Source organism: Garra rufa, chromosome 1 (genome assembly GCF_049309525.1).
Source record: "Garra rufa chromosome 1, GarRuf1.0, whole genome shotgun sequence".
Taxonomy (NCBI): Eukaryota; Metazoa; Chordata; class Actinopteri; order Cypriniformes; family Cyprinidae; genus Garra; species Garra rufa.
This window is the reverse complement of record NC_133361.1, coordinates 98,616,385-98,643,751: the sequence shown is the minus strand read 5'-3', so window position 1 is coordinate 98,643,751 and position 27,367 is coordinate 98,616,385. Positions and strand designations below refer to the sequence as shown.

The following is a 27,367-nucleotide window of genomic DNA, read 5'->3' as shown; positions in this document are numbered from 1 at the left end:
TACGTTGTGGTCAACAAACAAACAAAAGACCGCTTCACTCAACACTGAGCAACAAACAAAAAAAAAAACCTTAATATCCCCAATCCGAAGAGCGTGTTTCACCTCACGACGTTGAATGTCCGTCAACCCCACGATCGCGGCGATTTCCTTATAAGGCCACAGGAATTCCGAGCACTCACGTTAACTCAAGTCATCTGGACTCATCCTCATCTGAAACTGCCACGAATCCTCATGCTGACGACTCGCCAACTAAACACACAATCCATCCGAGCAAGATAGACACTGTTCAGTCTCTATAAATAGTCCATTCGCTGTACTAGTAAATGGAGGCTGGAATAAATACAACCAGAACTATTTTGTGGAGAAATAATTCTTACCCGTCTCTGTAGTATAAGTTTCTGTTCTCGTTTTGACAACACACTAACTACATTAACTATTGAAACACATTATAGCATTAGTTATACTATATATTTTGTGAAACAATATCACACTAGATGAGCGCACGCTCTTCTCTCTCGTGCTCTCCCGATTCTTCCTCGTTCAACTTCGCCCTCAATTCTTCCTGCCCCCTTTACCTTAATCTAGCGGATTGATTGGACACCCAACATGGACAAGTGAATTCGATTGGATAAACAATAGAAATATCAAAATACAAAAATAATAAATATCAACTTAATTAACATAGAACTTATTCACAACCATATTTATAAAATGCACCTGAAATATAAACATGTATAAAAAAGACTTGTAAATTATTACACTGGGTTACACACTATATTCTCTCAAATATTCCTTTTGTTTTAATTCATCCAGCTAAAAGTGGTTTTAACTTTTCTCTTAATCGATTTTCACCTGTTGATTGTGAGAAAGTGACCCAAATCAGTGGTGTTGTGTTTTATATCCTATTTATGATACCAAAATCAAACCCTTGGATAAGCCATAATTTGAAATAATTATGAGGCCTATTTTGAATATATCTTTCTACAAATGTGATCTTGAGGTTTTTGTAGCATCTGTTTGTCTGAAAGTCTATCCATTCTCTGGTGCTGCGTTAGATCTGTGTGTGTGTGCTATGTCTGCCGTAGTCCTATGCTTCAGAGTTGTATCAATTGGAGCTATTGACTTTTAGACCATCTGAGGATGCACTATTTAAATTTGTGAGGATGAATGAGCACATTCACTGTTATATGTGATAAGGAATGTTATGTCTATGATGTAATAACTTTTTCTGACTGATTTCAATTTGTTTTATAATGCTGTCTGCAAAGGCTTTTAGATGACCATTGTAAGATTTTGACTTGTATTTTGTGTATTGTAAATTTGTCTTTTGTATGGACCCCAGGAAGACTAGCTCGTCCCACTTAGGTGACAGCTAATGGGGATTCTTTTACCAATGAACCAATAAAGTTCTGTCAGGCGAATTGCGTGGTTCTATAGGCTACGTGCACGTAACTAAGGAGTTCTACTTCCGCCGCCTTGAGTGTGCGGTCGACCATTTCCGGTTCGCGGTATTGCTATAGCAAGCGAGACGGCAGGTTTTGATTGCGAAACATGGCATATTTCACTCGTTGTTTACAAGGCCTCCCGAAAATTGATGTGAACGATGTCCACAGGATTGTTGACCACTCTTCACCTGCACCCGGTTGCAAGCGTGTAAAAGGATTTCGATTGTACATATCAAGTTACATCCACAACTTTGAAGGTGAGTAGCGATAACAGTTACCTCAGCTGTAAGCGACTAGATCAGCTGTTAGCGTTAGACATTGACTAGCTAGCAGCCAAGTATTTTAACTCGCATTAAATCATGTCAATATTACAACATACTTTATTACTGTTATTAAATACCTTGTAATGTTAATATGATTATCAACTGGTTGTGTGTATTTTTCATTTGGGTTTTGTATTTCCTCTCAGTGTCCAAGAAAGATCCAGTGACAGGAGTAGTGTGTGTGAGGGCGTTATGTCATCCGTCAATGGACAGATCTAAACCAAGGATTGATTATTAATGTAGACACAAGAGGAGTCTGATTTGTGTTTGTAGGATGTGGTGTGACGGGTCTGAGAGCTTCTAAACATTACAGTTGAAACATTGATGATTTGATTTGAACATTGATTTTAACCAATAAAACCATTACCAAATGGTTTCCATTACATAGTGTGTTTTGGGCATATTCCAATAGGATTTAATGGTTTGTATTGGTTTCCATTACAAATTTGTATTGGTCTTGATTTGCACATAATGGTTTCCATTGCAGTTTTGTATTGGTTCTGATCGTTCCATTAAAAAACATTAGAAACCATCACAGAAATTACAACCAATAAAACCATTACCAAATGGTTTCCATGTGTTTTAGGCATATGCCATTAACATTTTGCGATTTGAATTGGTTTTGATTTACACATTTTTAATGATTTCCATTAGAGATTTGTATTGGTTTTAACTTGCACATTTTAATGGTTTCCATTACAGTTTTGTGTTGGTTCTGATGGTTCAGTTAAAAAAACAATAGAAACCATAACCAAAATTGTAATGGTTTCCACTACAAATACCATTACAAACTGCACACCATTGCAGTCAGGTGCACAGGCAGCCATTAAAACCTGCTGGTCATATTAATTAAAACATTACATTTATGAATTGTTTTTATCCTTATTGTGAAAGAAACAACATCAAGAACATATATTTTAAAATGTTGCCAAAACAACACTAGAAACTGTAACCTAAAATTATAACCAGGTAATATTGAAAAGATTTGCTTTACCTTTTTGCCTTTTTACCTTAGGTTGTGTTTTTCCAAAGTAAATTCATCGACCATGCACATGAAATCAAAATAATAATAACTTGATTCTTAACTCAGAGAGAAATAAACATCAAGCACAAAAAGTTAACATTTTATTTTATTTAAAAATAATGAAATATGAATGTGTTTTCAAGCTTTCACCCGGACTCGCTGATTAATCCTGTAAAAAGAAATAAGCAAGCTTCATTAAAATGTTAAAATTAGCTACATATAGAGATTGTAAACTTAACAGCCCATCTCTATGGCTACATTTACACTGCAGGTCTTGATGCTCAATTCTGATTTGTTGATTTTATCTGTAGTGCTTAACTGTCCATTTAAATTGTACAGTGTTTGGCTATGAAAATACTCACCACTGACCTTTGCATGGTTTATGTCACTGATCTTCTCAGCCCGGTATTTGTGAACCCTGAAGAGATGCTTTCTTATGTCATCTGAGATGTGAACTCCTTCCTCAAGGCTTTGAGACATATACTCTGTTTGGCATACCGAATACACAAACAAACACAGAAACTGAATCTCAAGTATTGATGGCCAGTGTCTATCACATAATTTGTAAATACAAAGTTTGTATGAATAACATAGCATGCTAAAGTACACATAAATGAGTAAAGTGGAGGCCGAGTTTAAAAAAGGAAATTCTCAGACAAATGTGCATTGATGTTGCATTATGATATAAAATATTTAAGTCCATGTTTGATAATTTGTAGACCTCATCCTTAAATGGATAGTTCACACCCAATAATGAAAATTCTGTCATCACTGTCATGTCGGTCCAAAGCTGTAAGACCTTCGTTCATCTTCAGAACACAAGTTATAAAATTATCTTAATAGGTTTGTGTCACACATGTTTGGATGTCAAAATCTTCCTAAAATAACTGTAATATAACAAATGCATGGTGATATAAGCAAATATTTTGTGTATGTAATATGTACATTAAAATGCATTTAATGCATTTAATGAACTTTCTCAGCTCACCTGTTTCTTGCATTTCTGTTAGCGGCTTCCTTCAGAAATGATGAAATCTTGGAGCTTTCTGTTGTAGAGAAGTGATTTTATCACTCCTGAAACCACAGAACATTCAGTTCATTCGGTTCATTAAGTGATCACCGATTGACATTAATATTACAGTGCATATTTAGGTTAAATAAGTTAGACAACTTCCAATAAACCACTGACAAAGTGCCAGCAAACACTTTACAAAGCTATCAAAACCTCTCATCTACACATAAAGATGTGATTAAAAGTCAAAAATTTCGCAAATAAGAGCTCAATATAGAGTTAGCCTGACTCTTATATTTAATAAGGATGATTTATTTTACATAGCTTGTAAAAACGCTTTAATTGATGCAACAATATCCATTGGTTTAAAAACTTTAAAAGCACAAACCTTTCTTCAGGTGACTCACAACAGATGAGGAGCGCGGCACATCTTTATGACGTCATATCACCGGAGCAAAATAAAAGTCCCATTGGTTCACTGCTCTCTAGAATCACAAATAAATCATAGAAATGTTGTATATAGAATAGAATTTCTTACTCATGTGATGATGCTTTTCTAAAGTTAATAACATTGTAAATCTATTAGTAATATTCTTTATTAATGTTCATTTATAAGACTATGCTTTTTGTTTATATACCTTGCCATTAAATTCACATTAAACCAGTCAATGCTGCTGTGTAACGTTTACCAAGGTTGTGTGATGGCAAATTTAAAAGGAATATAGTCCATTGATTATGACCTTTTAAGTTTCGTTAATTGGCAAAAACATATTCAGCTGTTACTCCTTCTCTTCTTTTTTTAACATTGAAAAGTTTGGCTAATAAATACAAGACACAATAAACAGTTTATTAGAAACTTTAACTAGAAGTACATCCATCAGAAAAAAAAATCAAATATGTCATGTTGTATTAGTGTTATGATTTTAGTAAAGTTAGACGTTTTGAAAACAAAATACCTTTAATACACCTGCAGGAAAATGAAAGGTTGTATCAGCGATTTCTAGCCTGAAACATAAAGTGTCAATTTCAGCTGACCTTTCTTCACGATCCGCTCGCTGCCTGCCCCATAAATTGTCTGTGAAAAAACCGCGTCTCTCTGGTCAGCCTAGGGTCCGAGATATGCCAAAAAAAACAATCGGCACTACCAACCTTTCCACACATAAACAAACAGTGTTCCAACCAATCAGCATCAGGGGTTTGGTGTTGTGGACTTTCGCTCCGCCTCCCTCACATCCCAGCACCAGTAGGAAAGTCCACAACACCAAACCCCTGACGCTGATTGGTTGGAACACTGTTTGTTTATGTGTGGAATAGTTGATAGCGCCGATTGTTTTTTTGGCATATCTCGGACCCTAGGCTGACCAGAGAGACGTGGTTTTTTCACAGACAATTTATGGGGCAGGCAGCGAGCGGATCGTGAAGAAAGGTCAGCTGAAATTGACACTTTATGTTTTAGGCTAGAAATCGCTGATACAACCTTGAAGATCAGGAGACTTGTTTGAGCTGGTCTTGTGTGTCGCTGTGGTCATCCAGACTGACTAAAACACTCAATCACTGGAGTTTATTCAGATTTCAGGAGGCCGTTCTTACAGGTGAAGACAAAGCTCTCAGATCACAAGCTTAAACACAGTATTCAAGGGATGTGAGCAGTTCGTAAAACACTGGCTGAAGGCAGCTCTCTCCGTTTTAAATAAAACTACTCTCAAACATCTGAATTTAGCTCTTGGTGTGTTCTAAGGGGTTGACGGAATGAAATCGCTGGAACATTTAAATTTTAAAAGGCCGTTTTTATTTTCATTTTCCGCTCCACCCCTTCAGTGGAGTGGAATGGCTTAAACGGGGCCTTATTTTTCGTACGTGACCTGTGGTTAGAGGCATTGTTTCTTGTTAGCAAGACATATGGCTTAATAAATTATGTTCTTGGGCATAATTTGCAAGCTAACATGCAGTACAAGTTATATCTTCCATTTAATCTAAATATAAATGATTTTAATCTGTATTTTTGTGCGTCCTATTAAATCACCATTTATGAGTAGTGCGCATGCGCACAAATGCCTAAGGGGACTTTCGGAGTATGACGTAAGAGAGAACCTGTGCTAAATCAAACATAAAATACAGCGAAATGACAGGGAACAAAAAATATTAAATGAGTGATTATATGTTCAATACAGTTGCATTTTTTGAGAACTCTAATCAGTTAAATAGCATTAGTTATTAGTTGGTAAGGTCTTTAACAACAGCCGTACTTCGTTGAACTAACGTGGTTCAAACGATGAGACCATATACATGAAACAGTCTTTACTAGCTTATTCGTTTCCACAAAAATGCAGCACAAATAAGCAAGCATTTTAACGTTTTAAATACACTAATCTACTATTATTGTTCAATCGCTGGAGTGTTTTTTTTTAATTATTTTTTTAATGCCTTTAAAATATGTAGTTTTGTGAACACGGACGAAGAAACGCCAGCCCCGAAGCTCATCCGTAAACCACATGAAACAGCTCATATGCGCTTAGCTCTTTAAAATGATATTCTGTTTACATTGTGTACAGTCGCTGGACTGTTTTTATTTAAAAGCTTTTAAAAGAGGCTTAGTGATGTAGTTCGCTGACCGAGAGCTCGGAGCCTTGACTCTCATGTCAGTAAAACCCATACCGAAATGTAATATATGTGCTTATATGAAATACCCATGTATTAAATACATGTCTTGTATATGCCATATCCATATATGATTCCTATTAGAAAATGGAACAATTTCATATATTGACATATAAGTCTACCCCATACAAAAATATATGTTTATGTATGTATAATACATGTATTGCCATATATGGAATATATATAATTATTAATATATGTGAGATATATGCATTTTTTTATTATGTTATATACAAATTAGACATATATGAAACCATATATTTCATGCATATTTAATATTTTAATATGTGATCTTTGATCTTTAAATACAGGACACATGTGAGACACTACACTCTACAAAGTTGCAGTGCATTGCACATTTCACACCTTGAGCCTTAAATGTTAAATGGTACACAAAGAAACATCTTTATTTAAACAGAATTTATTTAAATAGGGAAAAAAAAATGTTACTGACATGCACAATCAAACAGAAAAAAAGAAACAATTACATATATAACTGATCAAAACACTGAACAGGCATAAGAAACAAAACATCAATTGTAGTGGTCCAGCTAAAGGTCTACAGGTTTGTATTCCCACAGCTTGGTTAGTTTTTGGTTTATTGCCATCCCCAGAAGGCCCCAGGTGAAGAAATGTCTGGATTCCAGCATCTGTATAAAAAAAAAAGATAAAAGTTAGATTTTGATAAGATAATTACAATAAATTTTCTGAACCATATACTTAAGACTTGCAATCCAACATTGTACCAAAGTGATAAACTACTATAAGATGACAAATATACTGAATATTAAACAGTTGGTAAAGTTAAAGATTCTTTTAAAACTGCAGAATACTAATAATGTATATATGTTTGTAAGTTGTAGTTGTAAAATATTCCCAGATACCACAAGGACATGGCAGAACAACAGAGCACAGCCTGCATGGCCCCTCAAATAATATGTCTCTATATACATGAAGAACTAAAATATAGTAGCCCAAATGCTCAATGACAGAGTTCACAGCTAAGGGTACAATTTAATTTGCTATTTAGCATCAATTAAATAAAGTGTTGACATTCATAATACCTAATATGTGCATTGTTTTGGCCTGGAGAAAACAGGGTGGAACTATTACATGGATTTTTGAATGACAATTTTGATTAAATCCCCTAAAATAAGGTCCGCCGTTCACACAAACTCATAATCCTTTCACATTTTATTCTATGACATAAAAAAACACCAGTTAAACCCCACTTTTGATTCGTATTTTAATTTTTAAACTCTTATGTTTTTTAAAAAAGATGGTTGCTAACATGCTGCTAAATGGGACTACAGGGCCTGTCGGAGGCATTAAACATCATCACGCCAAACAGTTTATCAATTTACTGTGTTTTGCATTGTAGTGTAATTTATAGTGCAATTAATTGTAGAATAATCAATTAATAGTTTCCCGCACCACATTTACTGCCTTTGTCACAGTGAAAGTGAAACTTTAATAATCTATAGTGCTTAAAGCCACGTTTAAGATAAATGTTTACGGCCATATGAAGCTGTTAGAAAGCAGATAGATTGAGGATTTTCTTGAAGCAAGGATAAAATAATATTTTGTGTACCCACCCTAACAACATGATAACTGAAATGTGGTACTTCATTCACTAAAATAAGTTTAATCTTACCATATCCAAAACCTCTACAGTTATTTATAGATTAAATGCACTAGAATTTTATTAAATGGTACACGGAGACACATATTTTGTTGATTTGTCTACATATTTAACCTTTTCTGTGTAGACGCTCCATCATTCACATCACTGCCATCCACATCTGCAGGTTCGGCCTCCATTTCTGTTTTATGAGAATTTCGGGACTCATTACCTATTCATGGGACACAAACGAGAATAGCACAATTATCAGCAAAGATATGAACAAAATTTACTACGATAGATTAACCATATTTTTAAAACCCCATAATCACATCCTTTAGTGTACTGTTACCTTTATGCAATGTACACAACATGCATGTTCTTATGCACCCACTCTAGGCATGTCACTGACATGTCAATGCACTTGGTGCAATATAACCAAGTAACGTTACTGTAATTTACTATATGAATTCAAGGTGCTTTTATTTAAATAATTCCATTTTTTGAAGTTTTATAGTTCTAGTCTAGACTACATCTCAGAGATAAACATTATAATTTTCATCCGTTATTTTTGTCAGACAGCTTTAAATAATTTCCAAATGTGGCATTGCTTATCCAGTGAAAACAATTAGCTCGCAGTATCTCCATACAGATTGTTCATTAACCTACCCAGTAACGTACCGATATAAAGTTGGTTCGACGTTTGACGTTTGACATTTGTCAGAGATTCAGCCTTGGAAATCTTCAATAGTTCTTTAACGATTGAGCACAATGACAAGAAACATATTATGTTCTAACTGTTTGCAAATGTAGAAGAGAACACACAATATGTTTTATTTGTTTTAATCTGCCTTAAGGAATTGTAACTGATAGAGTTTATAATGTAATAGTGCAGGATAGGGACCGTCTGCAAAGTGCAAAACGCAGAGCAAAAAGCACAATTATTTCATCTAAATGCTTCACTTGTGAAATGTATAAAACATAAATTTCAAATTTAAGGGTTGTGTCTTATTACTGGTTCATAAAAGAACATTTAGATATATATTTTATTCACAGATCTATAGCGCAACAAAAGTTATTGAAATGAAACCATTGAGTAAAAGCTCCTAAAGCATGACAAATATTGTGCAGTTTACCGCCCCCTAGAGGAAGATACCGAACTTGTTTTGACCAAATTTGACATTCAGGAGTTTAAATGAATTAATTTTAGAATGCACACAGTTTGATATGTAAACTCCAGGTGGTGTGTCTGGTTACTTGTTCAAAGATCAATATTTACAGCCATCTTTCACTATCAAATGTAAATCAGGATGTACGCTATTGAATTCAATTTGAATCTGTTAACACATTCATTCTTGAAACATACAGTTTTGCCAGATCAATTTCAAAGGTTGTGTCTTATTACTGGTTCATAGACCAACAATTCAATGTTGGTTTTATTCACAAAACTACAACACAGCACATGATATTAAAATATCAACGAGTAGGTCAATCAATGTAAAGTACATATGTTCTTCCATCTTAACTTCAAAGAATGTGTCTTATTACTGATTCATAGGAGAACATTTTGGTGTTGTTTTCAGTCATGTAACTATAATAGAACACATACTATTGAACATGAAAGCACTACATAATTTACTTAAAAATAAATACAAGCTTCTGTCTCAGCTTCAAAGGGTGTGTCTTGTTACAGATTTCATAAAGAACATTTTGCAGTGGTTTTCATTGTCAAAAGTGATGCAGAAGTCACGCTATTGATATCAAAAAATCACTTGTGAAACCTTCCAAAGAGTGTCCTGTATTACTGCCCCCTAGAGGAACATACTGCTGTTTTGACTGAGTTTGACATTCAAACTTAAAAATTAATTTAAAATCAGTACTGTCTTCTATCCTAACGTCAAAGGCTGTGTCTTGTTACAGATTTTATAAAGAGCATTTTGCAGTGGTTTTCATTGTCAAAAGTGAAGCATAAGTCACGCTATTGATATTAAAATATAGCTTGCCAAACCTTTAAAAGAGTGTCCTGTATTACTGCCCCCTAGAGGAACATACTGCTGTTTCGACTGAGTTTGACATTCAAACTATTTAAATAAATTCATTTAAAATGCATACAGTTTTCTGTCTCGACTTCACAGGCTGTGTCTTGTTCCTTGGGTCTAAAAGAGCATTTCCATGTAAGTTTTACTGTCATGTGTAAATCAGGATACATGCTATTGAATTCAATTCAAATCTGTAAATAAATTCATTTAAAATGATTGCAGTTTTATTTCCTCAAATCTTAAGGGTGTGTCTTATTACTGATTCCTAGAAGAACATTTTGGTGGTGGTTTCAATCTTGTAACTATAATAAGACACATTCTATTGCACATGAAAGCATTACAAAATTTAGTTTAAAATAAATACAAGCTTCTGTCTCAGCTTCAAAGGATGTGTCTTGTTACAGATTTCATAAAGAACATTTTGCAGTAGTTTTCATTGTCAAAAGTGATGCAGAAGTCACGCTATTGATATTAAAATATAGCTTGTGAAACCTTTAAAAGAGAGTCCTGTATTACTGCCCCCTAGAGGAACATACTGCTGTTTCGACATTCAAAATAATAAATTAATTATAATCAATATAGTCTTCTATCCTAACTTCAAAGGCTGTGTTTTGTAACTGGTTTCTAGAAAAACATGTTGATGGTAGTTTTAGTCACAGAACTAAAATAGAACACATACTATTGAAAATTAAACCAATGCAAGAAGTAGTTTAAAATAAATAGTTTGACATTCAAACTTATGCATTTATTTAAAATCAATACAGTATTCTATTTCAACTTCAAAAAGTGTGTCTTGTTTATGATTCCCAAATTAACATTTTAAATTCAGGTTTTACTGTCATACGCCATTCAGGACACACGCTACTGAGTTAAATCTTGTAAATTCCTTTTTTTCCCTTTATTTGTCTTGAGTAGTTAAACTGTCCACTATTCTTAAACATATAAACATCTACATTCTACAGGTCTCATAAACTCTTTGGGTAGTAATTTTGTCTTCTGGGAAACATATAGTTTTTTTTTGTTTTTGTTTTTTTCTGAAGCTTCTGACATAATTCAGCTATTACTTTGTGTTGTGGACTATATGTAAACATCTTTGATGCAAAATGTTTTACTTTGGGACTTTAGAACAGTTCTAAAAAATAAAATGCATTTTGTGTGATCCCTCTTATTTTGGTTAAAAAAAGTAATAAAATAAAAACATTTAGCAGAGTCTGCAAGGGTTGTGTAAACTTTTGACCACAACTGTGTATATTCATAGAACTGTAAGTCAGACTAAGTCCTAGTAGTGAAGTCAAATGAACCCTTTGTACTCTACGACAGTGAGCAAATGTTTATATTTATTTATTGTTTACCAACTGTTACTTAGAATAAAAAATAAATAAATGTTACCCACCAAAATAAACAATTTAAATAGATAAATAAATATATTAATTCATTCATTAATTTAAAAAAAAAATCAGTAATTCTTATTTTTCATGTTTGTCAGTTGCACTCATCCAGTAATTGTAATTATTGAACATGATTTTTTGTTGTTTAAATACCTTCTGTAATGGTTTATTATTATTATTGTTATTGTTATTGTTATTGTTATTATTATTATTATTATTATTATTATTATTATTATTTATTAATATCAGTGTTCATTGAGCAGTATCATTTCCTGTTTGAATAAATTTTCTATATTACATATCACTGAAATAACATATGTGACCCTGGACCACAAAACCAGTCTTAAGTCGCTGGGGTATATTTGTAGCAATAGCCAAAAATACATTGTATGGGTCAAAATTATAGATGTTTCTTTTATGCCAAAAATCATTAAGAAATTATGTAAAGATCATGTTCCATGAAGATTTATTGTAAAATTCCTACTGTAAATATATCAAAATGTAATTTTTGATTAGTAATATGCATTGTTAAGAACTTAATTTGAACAATTTTAAAGGCGATTTTCTCAGTATTTAGATTTGTTTGCACTCTCAGATTCCAGATTTTCAAAAAGTTGTATCTCAGACAAGTATTGTCCTATCCTAACAAACCATACATCAATAGAAAGCTTATTTATTGAATTACAGTTTTGTAAAATTTAACCTCATGACTGGTTTTGTGGTCCATGGTCACATATGGGGCCATCCTCAATATTTTACTCAAAAGTATAGTAACTTTCAAACAACAACAACAACAAATAGAATAATATACTGCCTCTCTAAGAGTGCTAGACTGTACTATCTAGGTGGTGGTAATGCATAATGAACTATTTATGTATGTTTGTTTATTTATATCTAGAGCTACATTGTAATTTGCTACATTGTAATTTGTATTGTTCCATACTCATATGATAAAATGTATTATGTATCAATAAAATAATATACTATATATGGACTTTTTTTTTCAAACAGAAAAAAAGTGTTTTTTTTAAGAAACAAAACAGACTCTTTTGTGCTCAATTTTTTTTTCTAATTGATGTATTGAATTAGAAATTCAGTTTCAGTTGCATGTGTTCACTTATAATTCTGTGACTAAAACCAACATTGAAATATTCTTCTAGAAACCAGTAACAAGACACAGCTTGTTAAGTTGTGATGGAAACTGCATGCAATTCAATTAATTTCTAAAATAGTTTGAATGTCAAACTCATTCAAAACAGCAGTATGTTCCTCTAGGGGGCAGTAATACAGGACACTCTTTTAAAGGTTTCACAAGCTATATTTTAATATCAATAGCGTGACTTCTGCATCACTTTTGACAATGAAAACTACTGCAAAATGTTCTTTATGAAATCTGTAACAAGACACACCCTTTGAAGCTGAGACAGAAGCTTGTATTTATTTTAAACTAAATTATGTAATGTTTCATGTTCAATAGAATGTGTCTTATTATAGTGACATGATTGAAACCACCACCAAAATGTTCTTCTAGGAATCAGTAATAAGACACACCCTTAAGATTTGAGGAAATAAAACTGCAATCATTTTAAATGAATTTATTTACAGATTTGAATTGAATTCAATAGCATGTATCCTGATTTACATATGACAGTAAAACTTGCATGGAAATGCTCTTTTAGACCCAAGGAACAAGACACAGCCTTTGCAGTTAAGATGGAAAACTGTATGCATTTTAAATGAATTTATTTAAATAGTTTGAATGTCAAACTCAGTCGAAACAGCAGTATGTTCCTCTAGGGGGCAGTAATACAGGACTCTCTTTTAAAGGTTTCACAAGATATATTTTAATATCAATAGCGTGACTTCTGCTTCACTTTTGACAATGAAAACCACTGCAAAATGCTCTTTATGAAATCTGTAACAAGACAAAGCCTTTGAAGCGGGGATACAAGCTTGTATTTATTTTAAACAAAATGATGTATTGCTTTATTTTCAATAGTATGTCCCAGCTAGAAAGGTTTCCTATTCTGGAAATGTTTTCAAGCTTTATTTTAGTTCCCATAATATTCAACTAAAAGGTAGGATCACATTCCCTAAAAAACATTCTCCAAATGTTTATTGATAACATTGTTAGAACATTATCCTCTAGCAATCTAATAGAGATTCCCACCACACTAGATGTGGACTTACATTGCTCAGATGTCAAATTCTAGTTGAAAGTGAAAACCCAATCTTTGTTTGATGTCAAGCTCCAGCGTCATTAAATAACTCCAAAAACAGCATTACCAGCTTCACTTATTAGAAACCAGAACGTCATACATTTACACAAGTTTATTGAGATGAACAGAGGTTTAGATGTTGATTGAAAGTAATGGTTTGGTTTGATGTCACCATTAGGGTGAAAAGTGTTTGCTTTAGTGGGGCAATTTCACTCTTATATTTTTCTTTCTTGGTGGCTGTAACTGTGATTGTTATGGCAAAAACAGCAAGAGAAAATGTGATCAGATAATGCTTATATTAATAATATCATCTCGTGCTGATCTGATCACATCTCGAGTTTAATCTCTGCTATACAAAGTTATGTTATATTTAATAAATATCCTTCAGATAAACTGTATTTTTACAACACACCATTCATGAATCACTTCAAGCTTCTGAATGCTTGGACACACAAACATCAAGAATCAGTGTATGAATCTCAACAACGGTGACATGCTTCATGCCGCAATGCATTCTGGGAGCCCTGCATGAGTTTTGTATGATGCAGCCAGAATACTTTGCAGCGTAAAGCATATCACCATTGTTGAGATTCATACACTGATTCTTGATGTTTGTGACAAAAAGATTTATTATTAAAATTCCGGTGAACTTCTGTCTTCAGAACTATCAAGTGCTAGCATGTCAGACTAGCTAATAATCAGATCATTATTATCCAACCATATTTGCTCAGCTTTTGCCATAACACATAACTACAGCAACTACAGAAAAATATAAAATAAAATCAGGGAAAATAAGTTTACCAAATAAGCCAGGCTTATTTCAGTTAGTCTGACTTATTGTCATTTGATTTGGCACAAAATAAGTCAGACTAACTGAAATAAGCCTGACTTATTTGGTAAACTTGTTTTATGGAACACACCCCAGGAGTCCAATTTTGCTCAACTAAAGCAAACACTTCTCACCATAATGGTAACATCAAACCAAACTATTACTTTAAAATATACATCAAAATTTAAACCTCTGTTAAACTCAGTAAGATCTTTTGTAAACAAAGTTTGGGTTTTTACTTTTGACCAAAAATTTGACTTCTGAGCAACATTTGAGTGTGCATCCAATATCCTATGTGAAGGTTCCCACTTAAATCTATGAAAATGTTAGAGGATAATGTTGTTATTAATAAACATTTGTAGATTGTTTTTAGAGAATGTTATTCAACCTTTTATGAGAATATTCTGGGAACTAAAATAAAACTTGCCACTGAAAACATTAGCAGAACATATAGCATAATGTTCTCTGAGTATTATTACAACAAAAACATTCCTAGCTGGGGTGTTCTGTTATAGTTCTGTGGCTAAAACCACCACCAAAATGTTTGATAATCTGTAACAAGACACACCCTTTAATGTAGTCATATAAAACTGTGTCATAAATATTTTTGGTTACTTTTTTAATATTTTAGATATATTTTCAAATTCAAGTCAATACAATGGCAAAACAACACTTTTGCCAGCTTTGACTGAATTGTTGAATTTCTATGGCACGTGTTCTGTTACAGTTGTCTGACCAAAACAAATGAAAAAACAAAAAACAACAAAAAAATGTTCTAATAAAAACATAAATAAGAGACACACCATGAAGGTGATAGAGAAGTGTGTTTATATGAATTTATTTATTGGTTTATTTCAATAGCAACTTTTTGGTGTCACAGTTCTGTGAATACAATGAACATTAAAATGTTCTCACAAGGAGCTGGAATAATCCTACTGCATAACCACTGGATTATGGAATGATAATGATAATTAATATTGTTTTGTTTTCATTCATTTTATTTATTTATTAATAGTAATAGTATATAACCACAATCACATATCTTGTTTACAGTATTTCTTATTGAAATGCAAGTGAGCATTATAAGTGTTTGTCTTTATATCTTTCAGAGACATTGGTGCTAAAATTGCTCTTGTTTTGTTAACTAAAAAAAAAAAAAAAAAAAACACAAACAAAAAAAGATTCTGATGGGAAACCATTAATGTTTTTATCCTTTTATGTGTACTTTGTAGACGGTCCCTAGCTGGCCTAAACACGAACTAGCTGCTGCTAGAGCCTTTATGCGTTACAACATATTGATGAGGATTTAAACAAATAAACTGTCAGCTGTGTCAAATTCTATGTTTAGATATTTTACAAATAAGCTCATTTTTATACAGTTAAACTCATCCACTAAGGATCTATTGACGTTTTTCGCGGCTGAATATCTGTCAAACATCTAATGTCAAACGTCGAACCAACTTTATATCGGTCAGTAACGTTAGCTAAAATTAACTTTAATGCAAGCAAATTGCAAAACACATCAATGCAGCTGTAAACATAACATCATATATAAAACAATGCAAGGGAATATTTTAAAAAACGTATCTGCTCTATATAGAGACAGAGGCTCTTGCAGACCAAAACAATCATATAACACTTAATTTCTATGAAATATTAGCGTAGGTATAAAGCGTTGAGTAAATTAGCATACATTACCTGCACCGCTGCCACATTCAAAGGCGTTTCATCGTTTCCTCTCAGTGATGTCGGTCTGTCTTCGTGCCCGTCTATAAAATCATTGTCGTTTATTATGTGAATGTATTGGCCCATTTGTTATCCTTCCACTTACTAAGAAAAACATCTTACCGCAGATGACTTGTATCATTGCCCAGCCATTGCTCAGACTCTGCCGTTAGCGCGGGTGAGTTTGAATTTTGGCGCATGCGCAGTAGCGGTATTGTGACGCGCACTCAATCGCTCATGTATTTTAATGAAATGCGTTTTAGTTCATTGATGATGACAGCACATATGGACATTGGACAAACAGTTACATTAAGTGTTTTCCCCCTCAATAACTCCATAATACATTCGTTTTACTACAAGTAACTAGTACATTGGCATTTTTTGAACAGGTTATATATTCATCTGTATTTTTTCCCCAGAAAACTGAATTGAAACAATAAAGTTAAGCAAAAAAATATTTTGTTATGTGATTTACAATAAGCAGTATCTTTTAGGCATAAATGGTTAATAAACTTGCATAAATTCAATATATACATTGGTAATTTTGATATATATTGTTAACATATATGGTCTTATCATATAATACAATATACAATTTTAATATATATTGTAAACATATATGGTCATAACATGCAATACCATATAAAAGTTGACCATATATATACTTTCAATATATGTTTATATACAAATTGTACTATGGGAAATTCATATATATTATAAACATATATCTACATATATCCAGAAGATGTATATATGTGATAATAATATATTGCCCTATATTTAACATATATGAGAGTAGCACTTCTGATATAGGGACATATATGTCATATATTACATTTCGGTATGGGAATGAATATATCTCTCTTTAGGAGTGTGTGAATATGAATGTGAAATCATGGTAAGTGTCATCTTTTGTCTTTATTGGCTGTTGATGTTTCTGCCTCATTTCTTTAATTGGTGTCTTTTGTTTCTGATCAATATCTGAGTTAAATATGAATGCAGAGGCTGAAGGTGAGACTTTCCCTGATCTCTGTGATAATGAGTCTATAGTTCTGCTGATTGGATTAGAGTCGCTGAAAATCTGGACAAATCCCTGTAACTGCTTACATCCTTTGCATATTTTATCTTCTAATGACGATCCTGAAATCTGAATAAAACTCCAGTGATGGAGTGTTTTAGTAACATCTCAATCAAGAGTCTCCTGATCTTCTCTTCTGAGTTTCTTAAAGGTATAACTGGATGTTGCAGGTATTTTGGTTTCAAAACTTGTAACTTCACTAAAATCATAACACTGATCATACACAATTATACTTTTTAATGAATGCACTTCTAGAGATTAAGTTTCTAGTAAAGCAGGTATTGTATCTTGTATTTATTCACTGAACTGTTCACTGTTAAAAGGGAAGATGAGGAGTAACAACTGAATATGTTGACATGGTTTTTGCCAATTAAAGATGCAGAAAAGGTCATAATCAAGTTTAATAAAGGAATGGCAGAGAGGATGGGAAAAGGAAATCAAGGGTAGACACATTTTTCAAATGTTTTTGTACTTGTCCATCCTGTAGGGACTCAGTAAAACTAGATTGAGGTTGGGGCATTGTGGGTTAAATACTTTTTTCTATATTGTAGGAAAGCATATTATTCTCTTTTTTTCTCCTTTAATATTCACTGACAAAGACTGTTGATGCTGATCAAATACCATGATGTGAGTCTTAATTTGAAGTCATTTTCATTTATTTGCGCAAATCGGCTTTTTTAAAGAAAAGAAAAAAGAAAAAATAGCGCATCTTGTAGACAAACAAAGTCATTTCCCCGTAATATTTTCCCTCCTTTCGGCGCTTCTCACTCCAGTCCAGCAGGTGGCACTAACACACACACTTCTGTTTGATAAACACCATTAAACCTCAGAAGAAGAAGATTAGTTTCACTGCTCTCTGTTGTTTTGTTTGGTTTCTGTTTTAGTTCAATCTGTGAGAAATGAAGTTTCTGTAAACAGAAAAATACAGTTTTTGAATCAAGTCAGTAAATATCTGTAATATTCTCATCCTCACAGCTGTGTCTAGGTTTGGAAGTGAGCAGGAATATCTGGAGAAGTATGAGCTGAACTGAGATCTGCTGCTGTGAAGATGTTTGTTAAAGTAGAGAGTGAGGAGAACACGAGTGAACTAGAAACCTGGAGAATAAAACAAGAGGAACCAAAACCTTTGAGAATAAAACAGGAGGAACCAGAACCTTTGAGAATAAAACAGGAGGAACAAGGAGGTTGGTGTTTAATCTTCATTCATCTTTAATGACTGTTTGTGATACATTATTTGAAAGTTATATTAATACTGAGTTTCAAGCTGCTTTAGATTTAGTTAATTGTAATAGAAACAATCTTTAAAGCAGATCAGTCTGTTAAAGTATAGATGGGGGAGCAAAACCACTTCCAGATCTAGTAAGAAACATTTAAATTCTGCATAGAATGAAGCCCCTATTTATAATCCATTATAAAGTATTACTAAGGCATTGTAATGAATGCATTATAAAAAATAAATAATAATAATCGTATAATATGTTGTATCATCTCATGAATAATCATAACAATTACAAAATACTAAAGTACTTGAGTATTTGGGGTTCTAACTTTTAAGAATATGATTATTTATTAGACACAATGGGCGGCATATTAAATCTACGCAATTTTTAATGGACTATATCCTATACCAATTATTATTATATATATTTTTTTCAATATATTTTATTATGATGGGCCCTCTGGTCTACTGACTAGAAGCAACTTTCCAACTACACGAACACTCCCTTTATTATTAGTATTATTAGTATTAACACTCCCTTTATTATTAATTATTATTAGTCTAGTATTAGTAGACTTGGGTTAAGGTTAGGCTAGGTAGAAGATTCACATACTTGCAAAGTTACATATCAGTTTGTCTTTTGGGGAACCATCAAAATACGGTGTTTGAATATATTTAGCATAATACTAATAATAATTACTGCTAGCTGTCATGCAGTTTCAGAGTTACTTTTCAAAAGCTGTCTAAAGGGTACCTTCCAAATAATCAAACTGATAAAACAAATGTGTCATGTTACACATTCATCTGATACATCAAATTATGGCTCTATGAGAAATATTATTAGTGTTATTATTATTACTTATAAGTGCTCTCTGTGCTTTAAGTAAAGTGACGTGCATAACTTGGTAAGATACGAGACTTGTAATATGTTAAATCTATGAGGAGGTAATCATACTCTTAAAAGCTATAACCACAAATAAAGAGAAATTATAATGCATCAAAACTGTTCTTATGAATACTCATAATATAATACAACATACAAAAAGGTTTTTTATAATGCATTATGCATTCATTATAGTATTTTATAATATATTATAAATATGGGTTTCAAAGAAAGTGGTACTGAATTTTTTATGAACAGATCAAACAAGGCTGATGCAGAAACAGTAGTGTTAGCTAAAGTCATGGTGGTGCGGCTGAAATAGTCCAATGCTATAACATCTTTAGTTTGAGTTTGTATTTTGGGAGAGAAATTCAAAAAACTTTTTAATGACATTTAAGTATTCCATACAACTATTTCCAGCCCTTTAATAATCCAGTAAAAAAAAAAAAAATTGTAAAATAAGGAATTAAAAAAAAAAATTATATATATATATATATATATATATATATATAAATAAAATACATTCAGTACCACTATAACCAGTAGATGGCAGGAGAGGCACACTGATTGACTCATTAGTTTCTTATATTTTTAAATTTTAAAACATCAAATCATCAAGCAACTTTTTTTTGTCTGAATATAGTAAGAAAAATCTCAGAACGCCAAACTTTTCTTAACTTTGCGACTGAATCGCACATCAGTTATAATCTCTTAAATTGTTGGTCAGTTAATACTTTTAGTAAGAATAGAATATATTAATTTTCTATTAGAAAACTGGATTTTTTTTACGTGACTGATGGTAATAAAGGTACATTTTGCATGCTTCCCAACTCAGGTTCAGTGCTTAGCTGTCAAATGTGTATTACCAAGAAATAAACCTGTAATATTTTTTTAGGAACTGCGCTTATGAATTTAAAACGGTAGTAATCTTATGATTAAATGGGGCATATGATGATGCTAAAAAGAGCATTATTTTGTGTGTGTTATAATGCTATGTGTTTGTGCAGTTATTATTGTGTATATGCAGTCTGCTTTTGCGATCGTAGAACAACAAACAACAAGCACTACTCTACACTGCTCAAGACTCATGTTTGAATTGTCAGTACTGAATTCTTTAAATATGAAAACGTACTTACAGGCCATCAGTCAGAAGCACAGACTGTTCATGCAACATTGTGATTGGCCCACTTTATAGTAGGGCTGGTCCGAATACCATTTTTTGAGCTTCAAAGCTTCGGCAGTAATCAACACAGAATATTTCGGAGGGAGGGGCTAAACATATTCTACTCTCTAATAAAGGCAGGAATGTCTGTGTGTATGCATTTTTATTATGTTTGCATTTTGATTATGTCGAGAACAGTTCATCCAATCGATTTTTGCTGTGGACACAAAGGAGTGCAGTGTGGCATTCTGGTGCAATATGAACACATAACACTTTCAGAATTAATAAATTGTAATAGAACATTGCGAGTTGGATGCGGCGCGCATCACGCAGGCAGAGCTTGCTTCGTGAACAGACACTGCGCTAGTGATACAAAACACACAGGTCTGTTAGGAGCAATACTTTTAATAAGGTAGCCTAACATATTTTAACAAACAAATCACTCCCACAATTACTGACAAATCTAAATTATTTATAAATAAATATAAATTGTATATAACGTATGTGTATATAGGCCTATATATGAAATACATATGTATATTATTTTGAAACCCAAAATAAATGAGGCTTAAACATTATTAACAAACGTGCGTGTTTATTTGAGCACTTCCGTTAAATAGGATGTTAAATCGGCTATTCAACAAACATTAGTTGCAAAAATTCCTAAAACCTTGCCAAGACCTATTCCGACATCTCATGAGAATTACTGGCCCGAGTCCGACTGGAACCGGTCTTGTTTCTCTTTCTCTTCCCCACTGCACAGCTGCTGTAATAGCAATGTGATTACATTTATTTTGTTTCTTTTGGTTATAAAGTTATTTTAGAAATATATTTGTAACACTTTTTATTTGTTAAATTCAAGTTGTTGTTTTTTAAAGTAACGACCAAGCGGCCAGCGCCAAACAGATCAATTTAGCAATCTCAAGTCATCCTGATTTAAATTAAAATCCATAAATATAAAAAACTTGAAGCATATCACAATATTAGTTTAATTGTTTAACCTAGATAAACGTGTGCTATTAGGCGCATATCCAGTCATTTGTGCGGAGAGTAAAGCTGAAGCGCGCTTTGCAGGACACGGAGGCTGGTGCGATGTGAAACTTAATTTTTGCACATACAGGTAAGAGTAATATATCATCCGGAACTGTAAAGAACAGGCCCGGACATAGGCATGGGCAAGGTGGGGCAATGCCCCCCTAAATGCTGTGACTGCCCCCCCAAACGTAAAGGCATGCAAAATTCCGAATTTCATAAAACAAACAAACTAAATTGCCTTATGTTATTTATCCTATTTACACAAAGGTATGTAATTTCTGTCTCTACATGATCGCGCGTTTACAATTTCTCCTCTGCGAAAACACGGACGGGATCGCGCACTCCATTCATAAAAACCGACTTTACTATAGCGCGGAATACCACAGAATTCGTCGATTTTTGGATTAATAAATCAAAAGTTGGTCTGTCACTTAATTCAAATCGCGATATGGACTAGTGTCTGTGAAAACTGAAATGCAAAAAGACTGGAAAAGAATTTAAAAAGACTGATGATGATGGCAATGTAGAGTTTGAAGACCTCTCTACCGTTTGCAAATATCTACACGGGTATAAGAATGCATTTCCTCAGCTCCATCGCATGTATGTGACCTCCCTTGTGATTGGAATATCATCTGCATCATGCTAAAGCTCTTTCTCCACTTTGTCTCGTGTTCTTACTCCCTTCCGCCGCACTATTGCTACATGAAAGAAAAAGAAATGTAGTTATTCTGGCTCAGGAGAAGGGCATAACCACAGGCCTAGATATGCATGCATTTGTTAGTCTTTTTGCACAGAAAAGCAGACGACTGATGCTTTAAAAAAAAAAATTTGTAAAAAAAATACACAAAAAAAGAAATAAAAAAATATATGAATAAAATAAAAAGACAAAAAAATGAAAAGATAGATAGATAGATAGATAGATAGATAGATAGAGACATTTAAAAAAGTACAAATTAAAAAAAAAAAAAAACATAAATGCAGCCTCAAAAGGGCACAAGCCAGTGTCCTATTTGTGCCGGTCCCAAGCCCGGGTAAATGCAGAGGGTAGGGCATCAAACATAAAACCTATAAGACAAATCAAATGGATCAAAGGAGAAGATAGAGATATGGATAGGTGGACTGATATGATGACAGCATAGTTAGTATAGTTTTCTTTGCATAGATAATTAGAGAAGCTCACCCACACTTGCCCCCCCAATATTCTACATGCACCCCCTAATGGGGCTGGCTAAATCCGGCCCTGGTAAAGAACAAAACTCTTTCATTAGCTATAGGCCTAATCCATACATATACATTTAGGCATTAAAGGCGCGTCCAGTGAGCAGATGACGAGTCAGGATCGGCAACTTTATATTTGTGTCAAATACTAGTTTATTAATAAATAATTTGAATATCTCCTTACTTTTCCCCCCGACACATTCATGGTGATTATTTTAGCGGTCAGCTTTAGCCTACTGCGTGCATTTGAACTCGGAGGCGCGGTTGTCATTGCGACAGCACAGCCCTAGTTTAGCTTTAACCATTCAAGTGAGCCCGACTGTACTTTAGTAGTGTCTCTCAAATATTGCTCAATCTCTCTCTCTCTCTTTTTTTTGCTGTCTCTATGTTAGTGGCAGCAGTCTGATCTTCATTCATATTTAAGCGTGAATGAGAACCGTTTCGCGGGGGGATGCAAAGTGTATGAAAAAAAATAGAATATTTGAATCTCAAAATTTTAAATCGAATGCCAACCCACCGAACGAATATTTGAATAATCGAATATTCTGGTCCAGCCCTACTTTATAGCCTAACCCTTTGTGTACATCTGGCATTGTAAGCTGCTCTCCCAGGTTCAGGAAACAGTCCTCCTTGAAATGTGCATCACCCACTCAAATGCATTTTATTTGCATTTTACTGTTCCAGAACAGTTAAGTAAATATAACTTAAACACTGATTTCAAGTTGTGTCCTCAATTGAAAGGCCAAACCAAGTACGTTTGCTTTTTCAATGAAACGTTCTGCGACTCCTCAACATGGCTCTGAAACACTACTACAGCCGGTAAAGTTACGCCTTTCTTTTCATATTCATATTTTTTTATGGGATGTGTTACGCTAATCTACTCACACAGTGACGTGGACAAGTGGGGGGGGGAGGGGGGTGTTTGAACAAGCCATTATAGGGAGTTGTGGCTAAGTCTAAACTCGTATCATAAATTTCTCTTTGGTTTTGAGACTTTAATCTTTGCAGCTTCACAAATCTTATTTAGGCACCAACAGCTTGTAACACTCCAAAGGAAACTGCATCATATGACCCCTTTAAATTATCTTTATTGTTGATACCCACACACCAGCTCTACCTAATCTGCTTCTGGTGCCACCATCTGTAGGACTTATTGGCACTGCTCTCAAATGTTAGTTTGTTCATGTTTCTCAGCTTATAACAAGTTACTGAAAATTAACCCTTTTTACTTTTATTTCAGAGTTGATTAAAGAAAAAGAAGAGAACGAAGAATCAACTCAAGTTGAGGAGAAAAATCATTTCAAACCTGGAGAAAAACCTTTGAGTTGCTCTCAAGCCAAACAGAAATATTTAAATAAAAGAAGAGCAGAGAAATGTTCGACCTGCACTCAGTGTGGAAAGAGTTTCACTAGAAAAACAGGTCTTGAGCATCACATGAGAATTCATACTGGAGAAAAACCATTTACTTGTGATCAATGTGGGAAGAGTTTTTCACGCTCATCAAGCTTTAAGAAGCACATAAACATCCACACTAGAGAGAAGCATCCATGTGATCAATGTGGTAAAGTGTATTTAGCTGCTTCAGGTCTGAGGAATCACTTGAAAGTTCATACAAAGGTGAAGCCACATTCGTGCCATTTGTGTGGTAAAAGATTTTGCCGTCTACAAAGTTTGCAAGTATATGAGAATATAAATACTGGTGTGAGAGAATCCATGTGTTCAAAGTGTGAAAAGATTTCTACTTCAGTAACTTATTTAAAACTGCATAAGAGGATCCACACTTATGAGTGTTTACAGTATAACAAGATATTCAGTACATCAGGAGACCTGAAAATACATAAGAGGATCCACACTTATGAATGTTCACAGTGTAACAAGATATTCAGTAAGTCAGGAGACCTGAAAATACATGAGAGGATCCACACTGGAGAGAAACCTTATGAGTGTTCACACTGCAACAAGAGATTTAGTCAGTCAGTACATTTGAAAACACATGAGAGGATCCACACTGGAGAGAAACCTTATGAGTGTTCACACTGCAACAAGAGATTTATTCAGTCATCATATCTGAAAATACATGAGAGGATCCACACTGGAGAGAAACCTTATGAGTGTTCACACTGCAACAAGAGGTTTAGTCGGTCAGCATGTCTGAAAATACATGAGAAGATCCACACTGGAGAGAAACCTTATAAGTGTTCACACTGCAACAGGAGATTTAGTCAGTCAGCATATATGAAAATACATGAGAGGATCCACAAAGGAGAGAAACCTTATGAGTGTTCACACTGCAACAAGAGATTTAATCAGTCAGTACATTTGAAAATACATGAGAGGATCCACACTGGAGAGAAACCTTATGAGTGTTCACACTGCAACAAGAGATTTAATCAGTCAGTACATTTGAAAATACATGAGAGGATCCACACTGGAGAGAAACCTTATGAGTGTTCACACTGCAACAAGAGATTTAATCAATCATCATCTCTGAAAATACATTAGATGATCCACACTGGAGAGAAACCTTATGAGTGTTCACACTGCAACAAGAGATTTAGTCAGTCAGTTCTTTTGAAAACACATGAGATGAACCACACTGGAGAGACACCTTATACAGTAAATGCTCACACTGCAACAAGAGATTTAGTCAGTCATCAGATTTGAAAATACATGAGAGGATCCACCCTGGAAATGAACCATATCATTGCACTGCACATGAGAAGCATTTTATTCAATCATCTGTTATACACAGTCATGCAGAATATCTCTGGCAGATTTACACATACTGGTCTGGCATGTACTGTATATGTATATCCACCCCTACTGGTTAATTAGTAGGAGAGAAATCAATCTCATTTGTTTTTACTTTTACTTTCAGTAGTTAATGATCATTTTGCTTTAAGTCATTATTAAATGTTACTTTTTATTTATTAATACATTATCTTTACTTTTTATATTTTATTAACAAATTTGTGGTCAACTGATGTATTTGCATGAGAACATTTTTTTTTAGCTTTAATAGTTGAAAGCCATGATGTTTTAGGCTTTATTTGAAATATCTAAATAAAACTTTTAAATGGAATTGAATTACAAGCCTTTATTGTCTTTGTGTGTTTCTGCACACAGTGAAATTAGGAGCATTACTCTTGACTGGTGTTAGAAAAAAAACATGTAATACAGACAATATATGAGACTAGAGACTACAGACTGTACAGTATCATTATAAAAGTATGTACTACAACCGACAATATTTATAATAATTCTGCACATTAACCCTCAGGGGTCTGAGGGTGTTTTGGGGCCCTGAAGAAGTTGTGACATGCCTTGACATTTGTGCTTTTTTCAGTATGTTAAAAACATATTAATATCCTAAATCTAAATACATTGTATTTAGCACAAATTGGACTACAAAAATATGTAAGCAACATGAATGTACACTTTTAAGTTTTTGAGAAAACAATGTTTATGCGTGCATTTTGAAAAACTAAATTTTGAAGTCACTGAAATAAGGTCATCTAACACATACAGAATATTTGTTCTCGGGACTTTCGAGAATTGGATGTGGTAGGCTAGGTTCCCTTCCGGAGGGAACTCTACGCTGCGTCCTGGTTCAGGACACTATGGGAACTGCCTTCAGCGTGACCGGTTCTGAAGCTCTTATAAAACAACGGCAATGAACTTGAACTTGACCGGCGCCAGCCCATGACGTCATTAACAAGGTGCCTACTAGTATAAAAAGGGCGCTTGTGAATACATCAACCATCTTTTTGTTCTTCAGATCACCTTGTTCTAAGCGTGAGTATGATGGCAATGCCCGGAGAGAAAAACTTTAGGAAGTGTGCTGATCCGTGTCCGCGGAGTCTGACACCGGATGACTCACACAGTTTGTGCGTGATATGTTTGGGGGAAGAGCACGCGCGCTCCGTCCTTGAGGGAACGGAGTGTGTGCATTGTGAGGGCTTTTCTCTCAAAAAGCTCCGATCTCGTTTGTCCCTTTTCTCGAGGGAATTGGGACATTCACTTGCACCACGAGGCTCTGGTCCCGCGGCAGCCGAGGCTGCCCGGCGGCTGAGATCGTGGGGTTCGCAAGTGGAGCTCGCTGACGAGTTTGAGAGAGGCGTGCGTCTCTCGCGCTCGTCAGCGGGAGACGAGAGCGCGCTGCTGGAGGAGGATGTGTTATCTCTCACATTCTCGGATCCAGCGGCGAGTGCTCTGTTGGCTGCTAGCCAGGGCGAGCAGGAAGAGGTTGAGATGGGCGAAGATGAGTCTTTTGAGCCCGTCCAGCCCACCTGCCCCGCGTATGAGGAGTTAATGGACGTCATGGGGCGCGCCGCCGCGAGATTAGATCTGCCGTGGCGGCGCGCACAGGAAGAGGTCTCTCACGGCCGGCTCGATGAGAGATATCTTCCTGGCCATGTCCGGCCACCTCCTTTGAGCCTCCCATTCCTTTCTGACCTCCATGCTGAGGTCGAAAAGGCATGGGATAAAC

At 34.3% G+C, this 27,367-nt stretch overlaps 1 protein-coding gene and 1 pseudogene across 1 annotated transcript in view; one reads left to right on the top strand and one right to left on the bottom strand.

The window, feature by feature from the left end:
- LOC141340600 (uncharacterized) overlaps positions 1-27,367 on the bottom strand; it is a 363,155-nt gene that overhangs the window by 138,683 nt on the left and 197,105 nt on the right. The gene's annotated exons all lie outside the window — the stretch shown is intronic.
- Positions 1,552-25,668, top strand: LOC141342892 (uncharacterized; annotated as a pseudogene).